Source organism: Protopterus annectens, chromosome 3.part1 (genome assembly GCF_019279795.1).
Source record: "Protopterus annectens isolate FY-2018-M chromosome 3.part1, PAN1.0, whole genome shotgun sequence".
In the NCBI taxonomy this organism is placed as follows: domain Eukaryota; kingdom Metazoa; phylum Chordata; order Ceratodontiformes; family Protopteridae; genus Protopterus; species Protopterus annectens.
Window position 1 is genome coordinate 16,093,849 of NC_056732.1, and position 15,936 is coordinate 16,109,784.

Consider the following 15,936-nt stretch of genomic DNA (forward strand, 5'->3'; position numbering starts at 1 on the left):
TAGAAAAAAGGTCTGATTTAAGAGTTTATTTGCAGTTCACCCGTTTTGCACTATGTGATTAATTTTGTATAATGTGACACGGTATGTAAAGCCTTTACAATCACTTTTGTGTGATTTGAAAAAGTTTGACATAAAATATTCCTTTACATACAATGGTGGGTTGATTTGTTTTGCAGATCAGATATTTGAATATCATGGAGTGAAACTAGCAAGATACTGAAAAATATGTTTTTGATGTAAGGATTTGGCCAAAATATGCACATCTTTTCTTACAAAAAATTTTACAATGGGCACAGTCTATGTCTTTATGGCCACAGTGAACTTGTTGGCCAGTTATAACTGACCTCCTTATTAACCAGACATTCTCTTCAAAATCCAGTATATCATCCACATACCATAAGTTTGCAAAATCTAACCATGATCCAGGTCATTATATACTCATAATCCATAACATTTTCAGGACAATTTGCTACCTTTACAGTGACCAAACCATATCCTGCTTTGAAGAATGCAGAGGATTCATAGGCACGTTTAGTAACCCTTGTGATGGAAATGATATTTTTACATGTGTGTCCCATAGTGATTTTGATATATTAAGCCTCAGTGCTTATTTTAAGTCAACTACAGTCAAACTGAATTCTAAATTAATTTTTATTTTTCATTCTGATATAGCTCAGGGCTGGGTTCTGCAACTTTTAATATGTACTGCATAAGGAAAGGATAGTTCGTTTTGCATACTATAGGCTCACATTTCTGCTGGACTGAGTTTTTGGCTAGCCCATTTGTACATTTAACTCTTGAAACCAAGTGTGAAAAAAGACTAAACAATGACTGTCCACACAAATGCTGTAGTTGAGCACTTTCTTTCGTTTTAATATAAATGAACTTCTTCATAACTAACAGACAATCCCATACATCAATTCAAATACAATTCTGCTAATTGATAGCCCAATCAGCTTCCATTAATCTAATTCCTTAATTATCTTAAAACTTTTCTTAAAATAGTATATATATATATATATATATATATATATATATATATATATATATATATACACAGACATTTACACCCATCCTTAAAATTACATATGCTATTATAATAATGTTGGTATTAATAAAAAAGGTTAACTCAATAATATAACCTATCATTTAAAAGACACTTAACATTTAAGGTCTCGTTTAGACCAGGAATTTGGTCTGCTTTCACAAATACTTGCCATCTTATTTCTTTAATTTCAAGGGCATTATTAAACTCCGTAACAAAAGGGGTGAAATCAATTCCATCCAATGCAAAAAATACATATTTTTGAAGTTAGAATACTCTAAAGCATGTTTGCCTAACGTATTATTAATGTCTTTATTTTTAATAGCCAGGCGGTGTTCATAGATTCTTTTATATAATCCTCTCACAGTTTTTCCCAGATAAAAATTGTGGCAGGTGGAACATGATGCCAAATATACTATTCCACTACTCTTACAGTTGAATCTGTTTTTACTGACCACCATCTTTCTGATATGGGGAAAATATGTTTTTAGAAGAATCTATGAACCTACATTGCCTACAGTTATGACAGGCATATGTGCCTATAGGTTCTCTGAAGGTTTTATGTTCCCCTATTTCCCATATGGACTTTGCACTTGCAACTTTTTTATATATAAAGTGGGGATGATCACCTAGAACCCTAGTTAGGTCACAGTTCCCTAAATTGACTTTCCAATTACTGGAAATAACCTGTTGGATGTTATTACAATCTAAACTAACGGGGACAGGAAAGGCACAGTCCATTGTTCCCTCGTTGCTATTTACTTTTATTATTGTTAGCAGAAAACCCACTTGTTAAAATTGGTGGGAATGTTTCCATCCTAAACAATAATATTTGTCCCAAAATCTTTTTTAACTTATCATGCCCCATTTGGAATGTACCTCACAAGACATCTGCAGCAGCTGGAAAGGCCACAGAAGTACCTTTCAAAGGGGATTACTGGCCTCAAACAGATGCCCTACACTGACAGTCTCAAAAGACTCCAGCTTTACTCTGTAGCATATTGCCTACTCCGTGGATATCTCTACCTAACATATAAAGCTATATTAACCCCAGACCTGTTGGACATGCTACACCTAAAGAAATCCCAGTCCCTCTGAGCTACACTCTCTAGGGAACTAAACCTTGTTACCACAATAAACAGGACTTGCTGGAGGGATAGATTCCTGTCCCAGAGACTTCCCATACTCTGGAACAAACTATCCATATATGTCAAGCAAAGTTCCTCATTAACATCGTTCAAAAAAAATCTTGATGAGTGGATGGAAAATAGGAAATACACCCTGGAGATCACTTCTGTGGCTCTGCTTGACAGGGGCACAGGAAATTAACTTTCTTGGGTTGGCGTCAGCCAGGGAACTTTGTTGGCTAGGCTTACTTAGGCCCTTGGGCCAATAGCCTAGTACCTACCTATGAACCTATGTGGATAGCCTCTCTGGGCATATTAATGGAGAAGTCAAAGGTTAGTAATGGAGAAGTCAAAGAAATAGAAATTGAGGTTATGGAACAGCTGCAAAGAGAAGGATTCAGTGTAGTAAATTGAGTACAGAAAGCACCACAACAGGAGAGAGCAATGGATATCCAAATTAAGGGGAAAATCAGTCGAACAGGAAGCAATTGGTCAATTGCCATATCACGATATTTTGGAGCCTTCCACAGGAAACCAGTATAAACGTTCACTTGAAGCTAGACAGCAAGGCAAGGAACAGGAAACTGTGGAAACTGATGCAGTCAATGTTGAGGAGTGATACAGTGAGTTCCCATATCATAGAGCAATGGATGGCACAGGATGAAACTGAAGAGAATGTGCCACAGGAAGATGCTCTAGAACTTTCTATAGAATGTCCACAGGAAATGGAAAATAAAGAATGTGCCCTCAGTGTGGAAAAAAATGAGTTAAGAGAAGAGTTGCTTGATTTAATAGACAAAGACAGATACATCAAGATCAATGAGAGAAGTAGACTGCAGAAGGTTAATAAAACCCCAAAAGTCAGAAACTTGATAAAACAAATGAACACAGTAATTAGGACTGCCAATAGAGATCCATGCGATATAATAGAAGTAAACAGGATATATTCCTGTGCAGCTAAATTAATAACTGATAAAATTCTACCACAGGAACACAGGGCAGTGAGGGAAAGGAAGGGGAGAAATTGAATACCATCATGGAAATATCGAATAGAGAAAACTGTAAAGCAGCTAAGACAAGAAGTATCATTGTTAGAAGATTATAGAAGAGGGAACAGATCAACACAAATATTAAGAAAGATAGATGTGATAAAAGCAGTGTGCAGTATTAGAACAGACCAGGATCTATCATACACTATTGGAGATGACAAACTAAAAATTTCAAAACAGGCAGAAAGTCTTAGAAGATACAAAGATAAATATAAGGGAAAAGCACAAAATAAGCAATTTATTGATGACCCAAAAAAGTTTTATAGAGAATTGGGAAATAAGATAAAAGGAATTGAAAAATCGCCAGAAAAAGAGGAAGTAGATACATTCTGGAGAAGTATCTATGAAGATCTGTGGAACATAACAAAGATGCTATATCGATAGAAGAAGTAAAAGAAAGAATAAAAAGTTTAAAGGTACATGATATGAAATGGGATGAAGTAACAACCAGAGAGATTGAAACAAAGTTAAGGAAAGCTTCTAATTGGAAAACCCCAGGCCCAGATGCAGTACCTAACTTTTGGTTAAAAGTATTAACATCTTTGCACGAGAATTTAGCCATGAGTAAGAATTATTTATATGTGCACCCCAAACACACACCACACTGGTTAACAACAGGAAAAACAATGCTCTTACTTAAGAGTGAACCTGCAAGCTACCCTAAAAATTATAGACCAATAACTTGTCTTCCAATGACATATAAACTATACACGGGAACTGACACTGACAGAGTTTATAGTCATTTAGAAGAAAACTCTATTATGGCAGTAGAACAAAAGGGCAATAAAAGAAAGTCACATCGAACAAAGGATCATTTGTTGTTAAATAAAGTTATAGTGGAGAACTGTAAGAAAGGGAAGAATCTAAGTATGGCATGGATTGACTGCAAAAAAGCATTTGATATTATTCCACATTCATGGATAAAAGAGTGCTTAAAAATGTATAAGATACACCCTACACTGATTGACTACATTACAGTAACTATGAAACAGTGGCAGACCACTTTGCAATTAAGCCATGATAAAGGACAAATTATTATCCCAGGGATACAAATTGAAAGGGTTATATTCCAGGGTGACTCTCTGTCACCACTGGTATTCTGCCTTGCCATTAATCCATTAAGCTGTTTACTTAACAGCTTAGGCCATGGCTACAATTTGGCTTCTAGAAAACAACAAAGTTTAATGACTTCTCATCTTTTCTTTGTCGATGATTTAAAACTGTATATCTCATCAGATGAAGAAACGAAAGCACAGCTGCAGGTTGTCAAAACCTTTTCAGATGATATTAGAATGTCATTTGGTTTTGATAAATGTGCAAAAGCAACCTTTAAAGCAGGAAAGCTGCAGCACCAAGAAAACATCAGTTTGGGAGAAGAATGTGATATAAAAGAACTTGAGCAAGAGGGAGTATATAAATACTTGGGAACTGATAAAAGATCAGCAATAAAACATGAACAAATGCAAATAAAACTCAGTAAGGAATACTTTAGAAGACTTAAATTAATCCTGACAACAGCACTGACATCTAGGAACAAGATCCAAGCTATAAACCAATTTGATCTTCCTGTCCTAACTTACAGTTTTGGAGTGATTGTCTGGCTCCAAAAAGTGTTGGATAGATTAGATATTAAAAAAAGAAGGATGCTTCATGCTCACCAAATGATTTATAAAAATCAGTGTATACCAAGGTTATATATTCCCCGTTCCGAAGGAGGGATGGGCCTCCTTGAAACTGATTACTTGTATAGATCTGCAATCGTGGGACTCCACACATATTTACTGACCTCACAAGATCCAAATGTAGTGAAAGTTTTGAAACATGTGGAGAATAAATCTAAGATGATGTCGCTGCTTAATTTAGCAGAAACATATAGACATCAAGCATGAATGGAACTTATACCAGAAGCAGAAAAAAATCAGGCAGCAACTGAATGTGCTGAAAAACAGAAGAAAGAATATAAGGTGAAGGACAAGATGAGAAGGCAAGAAATGTGGAAAAAACATAAATATAGTTACAAGGATAGAAAACTTCTGGAAGAGCCTCATGTTGATCAAGAATGAATGCAGGAATGGTTAAGGAGAGGTGAATTTACATCAAGAAATGACTGGATAATATTGGCAGCCCAAGACAGTGGGCTACATACACACTGGTTTACAAAGTCCATTGAATATGTGGGAGAAACAGACATATGTAGGTTTTGTAAAACTGAACTGGAAACAGTCACACACCTTGTTATGGATTGTGATGCACTAATGGCAGAGGGACTGTATACTGAAAGGCATAATAATGTGGCGAGACTGTTACCTTGGAGAATGTGCAAATATTATGGTATCGAAGTGGCTGAAAAACACTGGAAACATGAGCCACAAAGAATCATAGAAAATTATGAAGTTTATATCAGATGGGATCACCCAATACCTACAGTTCAAAAGATAGATGCTAGAAAACCGGATATAGTGGTCCAAGAAAAGAAGACAAAAGTAGCATTGATCATTGAAATCACCACACCCAGTGACTACAGTGTCTTGCATACAGAGAGACACAAAGTCATAAAATACCTGGATCTGCAGGCAGAAATGAGAGCCATGTGGAAGAAAGATGCCCAGACAGTTCCAGTAGTAGTAGGAGCAACTGGTCTTATAAAAAAGAATTTACAATCGTATTTAGATATGTTACCAATTCATGTACCACCGTACGAATTGCAGAAGGAGTCATTACTGGGCACATTTCAGGTGCTCCAAAGAGCACTTTTGGCTAATGTCAAAGAGTGAAACAATTCTAATTTCATGAACTTTAATCATACTTTGAGTTAGGAATGGGGTCCATTCCTGTCATGGTATTAGAAACCCAAAGGACTTGGAGCAATTAAAAAAGACATAGACCACATTCATAGTGGAGAAAGCTATTGGTGTAGGTATCTTTCCTGGACACCGTACTGTTTATGAAGTTTAACTTAGTCAGAGGGCAAATTATACTTCTCAGTAGACTGATTTCAGAAAATGAAAATTTCATTCATGAAGCAAACAAACTTCTAATTATGTTTGTCCAGAGAGGTTATCCATATAAGTTAAAAAAGATTTTGGGACAAATATTATTCTTTAGGATGGAAACATTCCCACCAATTTTAACAGGTGGGTTTTCTGCTAACAATAATAAAAGTAAATAACAACGAGGGAACAATGGACTGTGCCTTTCCTGTCCCCGTTAATTTAGACTGTAATAACATCCAGCAGGCTATTTTCAGTAATTGGAAAGTCATTTTAGGGAACTGTGACCTAGCTAGGGTTCTACGTGATCATCCCCGCTTTATATATAAAAAAGTTGTAAGTGTAAAGTCCATATGGGAAATAGGGGAACATAAAACCTTTAGAGAACCTATAGGCACATATGCCTGTCATAACTCTAGGCAATGTAGGTTCATAGAGTCTTCTAAAAACATATTTTCCCCATATTAGAAAGATGGTGGTCAGTAAAGGAAGATTCAACTGCAAGAGTAGTGGAATAATGTCTTTGGCATCATGTTCCACCTGCCACAAATTTTATGTGTGAAAAACTGTGAGAGGATTATATAAAAGAATCTATGAACATCGACTGCCAATTAAAAATAAAGATGTTAATAATGCGTTAGCCAAACATGCTTTAGAGCAGGGGTGTCCAACCTTTTCAGTTGCAAGGGCCGCATTGAGTCAACATAAATGGTCTGGGGGCCACATGTAAAATATATCATTGCAAATGGCAAGTGAAGACCAAAAAAAAAATGAAGAGCAAAAAAAAAAAAAAAAGGTCTGTCACGACATGTCATAAACTGAAGAGCAAAAGACCCCAGGTATATGCAGACTAATACAAAGTCGACCCACTGGCTGTATTGTAGTTGAATTTGAACAATGAATAAATTAATAAATGCATAATATTTGCCCTAAAATTCAATATCTCATGGAGTTTTCCTGTGGATTCTCCAAGGAATGAAGTTGTGGATATATCTATTCTAGGGATTATAGGCAGAGTATTCTAAGCTGCAGCATCAACAAAAGGAGCTACATGGACTTCTAAGTTTCTGAAAGAATTTAAAATCGAACTCTAAGTCTAAGTGAAATCAATAATATGTTTTTTTCTTTTGTTGAAAGTAACTTCAAGCTGACAAACTGCAAATAAACTGCACATAACCAAGAGTCATCAGTGTGCTAAACATATTACACTGCACACAAATGAATATGCACATTTTAAAACCGCTTTTACTGCAGTATAAACTAAACCTCTGTATATAAAGTCTGATTAATAACACCTTGGAACCACTTATCAGATGTAAAACCTCTGTCTTAACTAAATACAATTGTTGAAATATCTATTTTTTAGCCCAACATTTGTTTTGTCCACAACCAGAGTCATGAATGAAAGGATCTTAGTGCCAAGCCATTCACCTAGTTTTCAAATAAATGCATAAATATATACATGCATATATCATGCTCCACCAAATCATGAGCGTACCTAAAGTTACCTGCTGGTATCAATTAAAAAAAACAGAATAAGACACAATGCAATTTCTGTTTTGTTAACCCCCCACTTTCACTGTAATAGACTTATCGATAAAATACAAGAGGGGATAAAGGGAGGCCATACCTGCTTACAAATACCACTAAGGGCAAAAATGAAGAGCACATGCCCAGTGCAAATGATCACATCTGCAAATATGTGCAGCACCAGAAACTTATGCACAAAGTAAAACCTCCCTCTTTCAGCAAATTTCAGGAATCTCCTGGCACATTTAAATTCTGGTACAAGTCCGTATTGCTCTTTAACAGCAGAACCCATAACAGTGATTACATCATGTATTTATGCCTGTCAATTATGCCTTCATCAGTTTAAAAATGTTCTGTCAAAACAATAGATGTGTCAAAGAACTTAAATGAGAATATGAACTACTGCAGCTTTAAAAAATAAAAATACTATACTTAATGCATTTCTAAGTGTTAGCTTCAAAAATGTGACTGCATTAGTGTGAACACATAAAGCTAGGCAACATTCACTCTCAGATACATGCCAGAGTAAGCACTTGATATGGGACATTAAAACCAAACCTCTGATAGAGCAAAGCTGAGGTTTTAATGACCAGTTACAGAACATACAATTATTAAGCTGTAGTATGTCATACGTTTCCTACATATATCAAGCTAGACTGGGGTAATTAAAATACGCTGATCATTACTCAGTTCGGGGCACCAGAAACCACTTCACGTGCACACCAGACAGACACAGCAGTTTGACTTTTTGGGCTGGAATGGGAGTGACTGAGGAAAGTAAATACAAAGACCAAGTGTCACTATTTCCTTATGAGGAAATACTGTACTGCTGATAGTTCTTTTCCTCATCCTTCAGTTTAACTTTAAAATAAATGTTTGCCCATGGATTTGTGGTGGATGGATCCATGTTCATGAGACGCTATTAAGCAGGAGTCTTTTACCGCTTTAGGAATTTCTTAGACGAGCAATGGAAACCATTCCAAACCGAAAAACACACAACACTTGCAGGAAAATGACAAAACAAGAAGAAAAGAAAATTATTTAGCTTAGCTTACCTTTTACTGCTGGAGATGTAGTCAGTGTGTACTGTAAAATAAAATAAATCCTTCTTCTTCGCCGCGATCGCACTCCTTCATTCAGCTGTTTACCGCAAAAGTAAAAAACGACCGAACGGTGTTTTGGCGCATGCGCATACCAGCGGAAAGACGCTGGCATGAAAAAACGTGAAAAAAGTACGTTGGTGCATGCGCAGAACAGCTGAAGTACGCGGATGTGTAAACACACAGAAAAAAAAGTTAAATTTCAATTAAATTTCAGTTTAAGGGTCGCGGGCCGCATGGAAGAGCTCTGAGGGCCGCATGCGGGCCGCGGGTTGGACACTCGTGCTTTAGAGTGTTCTAACTTCAAAAAATGTGTATTTATTGTATTGGATGGAATTGATTTCACCCCTTTTGTTACAGAGTTTAATAATGCTCTTGAAATTAAAGAAATAAGATGTCAAGTATTTGTGAAAGCAGACCAAATTCCTGGTCTAAACGAGACCTTAAATGTTAAGTGTCTTTTAAATGATAGGTTATACTATTGAGTTAACCTTTTTTATTAATACCAACATTATTATAATAGCATATGTAATTTTAAGGATGGGTGTAAATGTCTGTGTGTATATATATATATATATATATATATATATATATGCTATTTTAAAAAAGTTGTTAAGATAATTAAGGAATTAGATGAATGGAAGCTGATTTTGGCTATCAATTAGCAAAATTATTTTATTTAAATTGATGTATGGGGTTGTCTGTTACTTCTGAAGAAGTTAGTTTATATTAAAATGAAAGAAAGCGCTCAACTACAGCATTTGTGTGGACAGTCATTGTTTAGTCTTTTTTCCCATTTGGTTTCAAGAGTTTGTTTTTTCTTTGTGGAATTTGTTTTCTACTGTTCATTTGTACATTTAATTATAATTGTGATGAAATTCTATAAATCTGATAATGTACTGCAGTAAATACTGTATTGATGACTTGAAAATGTTCAATGAATGTATAACGTGGTGCCTGTTACTTTCAGTGGTCTCGTGCTGTTCACATCTCTAGAACAGCACACCCAGACACAAACTTAACAAAGTTGATATGTACTGGCAGTGCTGTGTTTCATGCCAACATTTTTGTAGGGTAAATGCTTCTGTAAATTGTATGAATTGTAGCTGGGGCTGTCCCTGTGTTTCACATCATACTGCTGTATCCCTGAAACAGATTAAATGACTTATCACATCACATACGGGAATTATGAAATGACTGCAGTACACTGAGATGCTGTAAGATGGACATTTCTCCTGTATTATGAGGGAAATTCAAAGGAAAAAAATGTTAAGTGTTAGGAACAGCATGAGATAGTAGGCTGAAAGCTTGATGTTTATAGCCTTGCGTTTCATACCACATAGCAAATATACTGAAAATGCTAAGTATTCAAGTGTGGGAATTGTTTGCAAAAATGTAACAACTTAATCGATGAATGTTAATTTTATAGCATTAATAATAACAAAGACAAGGTTAAAGTCCCTTTTCGACATCAGAGCATAAAAATGACCACTCAGCTCTCTAGGTCCCCCATATTATTTTCTCCCCCATACATACATGCATCTTCACATCTTCCCTGTCTAGATCAAACCTCATCCATCATATCCCAGACACAAACACTGATTTAGCTGACTGCTCATGTATCAAGTACACAACTACATAGCACTCTTCTGTTCCTCGTAGGATGCATTTGCTCCACCTGTGTCTTCAGGTTAGAATAAGTTAACAAGAAATGTGTAAGTAGTGTGATCAATCTACTAATAATAACCTAATATAAATATACCCTAATGTTTATGGCTTCATTCCTTTTCTACCCTGACAACAGCATTCATCTTGCACTTATATACTCTCCAAAAAACAAGAATCAGACAGACTCCAAAGAATTTTTCCTCAGGTAGCTGGCAAATGAGGGAGGTGTGATGGGGAAGAAAGAGATAACTGGGAACATAATTCTGAGACTGTACTGAGTTAGTAGACTTTAAAAATTCACTGCAGACTACTCTGTCAGAAATACTGGGTGAACAAATTAGTCTAACTAAGGAAATTATTTTTTTGATCTGGGATACAGGATCTGAATTGCCTAGATGTAATAAGGTCTTATTAAGTTTAATTCTGGTGGTTGCAAAAAAAAAAAAAAACATTTACTATAAAACAGAAATCAAAGTCTAAATCAACTGCACAAGAAGTAGCAAATATAGTAACAGAGATAAAAGAACTGGAATTGGAAGCTTTAGAAAAGGGTAGGAGCAAATTTCATAGAAAAAAATGGGAATTGTAGGAATATTATGTACAGAACAATATTTTGGAGGAGGAATGAGGTTTCAGGGAAGGCAGGAACTGAATGAGCAGTAAACATTATATATAACGTTTGTAACAGAAAATATGTCAGTATGGTTTGTTTTCATTTATATAAAAGTATGACTGCCTCTGTCATAAGTGATTCAATAAAGATGTTTCTTGTTTAAAATAAAAAAAATACAAGAATCAGTAATACCCTAATATACTGAAATTATCCTAGCAGGAGACTTTCACTTTAATCCCAGCCCCAACAATCACGACCGACATCATGACAATTCCCTTCCACACACTACTCTAACTCCACGGCAGTCAGCCTCCACACCACTAATCTAACTTTTGCCACCATAAATAATTAGAAGGATAAGAGATAAAACTGCTCAACTACATACCTGGGTGCTCCAGCACAAGCCTGATATTCTAGCTATAACTGAAATTTGGCTTAAACCCATAATCAGTGACTCTGAAATCATACCCCCTGGCTATAATATCATCCATAATGATTGCATAAAAAGGAAAGCATCTGAGACCATCCATGTGCAACTAACAGTGGGCAAAACTGCCTTCCAGTTTGTAGCCTGCTACAGACCACCCTCCCAAACTCAGGAACCCCACTTGGCTTTCCTGAAGACACTGGAGAATATGAAGGTCTCTCCAAACACCATTATATTGGGTAACTTTAACTACCCAAACATAGACTGGGAGCACTACTCAAGTCCCAACACCCTAGCCCAATGGTTCCTAGAATTTATAAACTCAAATGCTATGGAACAACTGGTCACCACTCCCACAAGAGGGGAAAACATATTTGACCTGATCATCACCAATATGGGGACTCTATGTTCCATACCAGAGGTATACCCCTCATTGGTAAGATCTGACCATAAATTAATCACTATGGACATTCATATCCCATCCCCACCCCCAGCAAAGGAAACCACAATCAAAAACTTCTCAAAAGCAAACTTCCCACTTCTCAAAACCGAGGTGGAATCCTTCAAAGCCCCAGGGCCAGTGGAAAATACAGCCCAAACCACAGAATCCTTTACAAACGCATTCTATGGATACCTACAGGAATGCATGGATCGTGCTATCCCAAATAAAACCAAGACACACTCCTCCAAAGGCAGGAGACCTGTCTGGTGGACCCCAGCCATAAATAAGCTGTACAACAGAAGGAGGAAGCTACTACATGATAGAGCAAAATCCCTGAAAGGTAAGGCAACTCTGATCAGTACTAGCAAGAAACTACGATCCCTCATAAAATCATCTAAGGCTAGCTTTGAAAGAAAAGTTGCACAAGAGTCTAAAGATAATCACAAGGCTTTCTTTAGTTATACCAGAAACCTGGGTGGAAACTCCCAGATATGCTCTGAGTTAGTGCAAAATGACAAAAAATACACTGAACCCACAGACATTGCCAAATGACTATCCCAACAGAGTGTAGCCTCCCTGACATCACAGATGCACAGGTGAGAGCTGCCCTCTCCAAAGCAAAAAACACCTTATCAATGGGACCGGACGGTGTCCCGGGCTGCGTTTTACATGAGCTCGAAGAAGAACTGAACCCTCACTTAAAATCACTGTTCAATCTCAGCCTTACAACAGGATATGTACCCAAAGAATGGCGTACAGCAACAGCGGTCCCACTCCATAAAGGTGGTGCCACAACGGACCCCGGAAACTATTGCCAAACTGGAGGCTGAGCTCTCTCATCATAGGACTGGCAAGACCAGACAGGAGGAGAAGGCAACTACACACACCACAAACCCAGTCTCACATAGCACTAGCACAACCTCATATCACACACACAAACACATAAAAACATACTCGGAGGCTCTGACCAAAAATCTACCAAAACAGCAGAGGCCACCAAAGCAGACACCCAAACAACTACCACCACAGACCAAGACACATGCAACACATAGACCACAAAGTCAGTGTGCCAAACAGTCACAGCCCTTAAGGCCAAACACAATGCCAGACACTCTTGTCATAGGTGACTCCATAGTCAGACACACTGCCGTCCCACTCACCAGATTGAGCAAGGAGAAGGTCACAGTAAGCTGCCTGTCGGGCGCTAGAATCCGCCACATAACGCAAGCACTCAGGTCACTTGACAGCAAGTACAAGTATGACTCAGTCATTGTCCATGCTGGTGTGAACGACCTGAGACGCACCTCCCTGGACTACATGAAAAGGGACATAGAGGAGCTCTCTGATTATGTAGCCCAGGCAGGTATGACCCTGACCTTGAGCAGTATCCTACCTTCACCAAGAATGATGCCACAGTACAGAGACAAGATGATCAGCTTTAATAATTGGCTTAATCACTGGTGTCATTCAAAGGGGATCCAATGTCTGCCTGCCTGGGATGACATGCTGGACAAGCCACATTGCTTCAAGGGACGGCTTGCACCTGTCACCCTGGGCTTCGGATATTGACAAAGGCTCTTGCCACCCCATAGTGCCTTTTTAGGCCAGGCTCAAATTCTAAACCTACCACCCTAGAACAAAACAAAGGAAAAACTAAGGGTAATGCTGCTCAATGCCAGAAGTCTCAACCTCAAGATGCATGCACTCGAAGCCCTTCTCAGTATGGAGAACATCGATGTCTGTGCTGTGACTGAAACCTGGTTCAAGGCTCCTGAGAGCACCCCGGCACTATCAGGTTTTACCTCATATCATGCGTTCCGGACCCAAAATCCGGACAACACCAAGAAAGGAGGAGGGGTGTCCATATTCATCAAAGATACCCTCACCTCCAGGTTGGTGGCAACGCACGATGCATCGGAGACCATCCAGGTGCAATTAACCGTAGGTAAGACTGCTCTACAATTTGTAGCATGTTACAGGCCACCCTCTCAAACTCAGGATCCTCACACAGCATTCCTGAAAACTCTGGAGGGGATAAATGTAACCCCAAACACCATCATACTAGGTGATTTCAACTATCCAAACATAGACTGGGATCACTACTCAAGGCCCAACACTCTAGCCCAAAAGTTCCTAGAGTTCATAAACTCTAATGCCATGGAACAACTAGTCACCGTGCCCACAAGAGGTGAAAACATACTGGATCTCATCATCACAAACATGGGGTCACAATGTTCAACACCGGAGGTATACCCTTCATTGGTGAGATCAGATCATAAACTAATCTCACTGGAAGTCCACATCCCGCCTCCACCCCAGATAAAAAAGACCACAGTGAAGAACTTCTCTAAAGCCGACTTCACACTTCTTAGGACTGGTGTGGTCTCGTTCAAGGCCCCTGAGCCAGCGGAAACCATCACTAAAGCCGCTGAATCACTTGCAAATGCCTTCTACCAGCACCTCCAGGACTGCATGGATCAGGCAATCCCAAACAAAACAAAGACTCTTTGTACCAAAGGCAGGCGTCCAGTCTGGTGGACCCCAGCCATAAACAAGCTCTACAACAAAAGGAGAAAGCTACTACAAGATAGAGCAAAATCCTCAAAAGGGAAGACACCCTTGATCATCGTAAGTAAAAAACTAAGATCTCTCATAAAATCCTCCAAAGCAAATTTTGAAAGAAAAATTGCCACTGACTCAAAAGGCAACCACAAGGCCTTTTTTAGCTATGTTAGAAACCTGGGAGGAAACTCCCAGATATGTTCAGAACTGGTTCAAAATGATGTAAAGATCACTGAACCTACAGACATTGCCAACATACTGGCTGACAGGTTCAGTGCAAATTCCCCCCCCCAAAAGGAGAAATATCTATACCAGAGGATTGTAGCCTCCCAAACATCTCAAATGCTCAAGTAAGAACAGCTCTCTCCAAGGCGAAAAACACAGCATCCATGGGACCAGATGGTGTCCCCAGTTGTGTGCTCCACGAGCTCATTGAGGAATTAAACCCGCAGTTAGGGCAGCTGTTTAATCTTAGCCTCACCTCAGGATACGTACCCAAGGAATGGCGTACGGCTACTGTGGTCCCATTACACAAAGGCGGTGCCTCTACCGACCCTGGAAACTACCATCCCATCAGCTTGACAAGCCTGGTCTGCAAAGCTATGGAGAGGATCATTATGGAACTCATAAATAAAGACATAGGTGACCTGCAGACATTGGATCAAACCCAATTTGGCTTTGTCAAGGGCAGATCATGCCTTTTAAACTTGGTTTACTTTTTCGAAACAGTCACCAAGGCCATTGATGAGGGCAAGGCAGTCCACACAGCCTACCTTGACCTGGCAAAGGCCTTCGACACAATACCCCACTCAGGCATCATAGAAAAACTCACCAGTTTAAATGTAAACCCATATGTCACAAGATGGGTTGCAAACTGGCTAAGTGACAGAACCCACAGGGTTAGAGTTGCTGGCGCCATGTCAGATTCCAAGCCTGTCACAAGCGGTGTCCCACAGGGCTCGGTCCTGGGACCACTCTTGTTCAGCATCTACTTTTCGGAAGTACAGGCAAGCACAGGAGGATTATGGCTGACAAAGTTTGCAGATGACTGCAAACTGGGCGCCATAGTTGAAAACACATCAGACACAGATGTCCTTCAGAAGGGTCTCATAGAAATGGATAACTGGTGCCAAAGCCATGGCCTAAAGTTAAACACTAAAAAATGCATAGTCATACCCTTTGGGAAAAACAAGGTTACCCCTAGCTACCATATAGGTGGCAATCCACTAAGCACAGAAGAGGTTATCAGGGATCTGGGAACCCAGGTTGATAGTAACCTCTCATTTGACACCCACATTGCCAAAGTTGTTAGGAAGACCTTCTACATTGCCCACCTGATCATGAAGGGTTTCACATCTAGGTCAAGGGAGGTCATCATTCCCC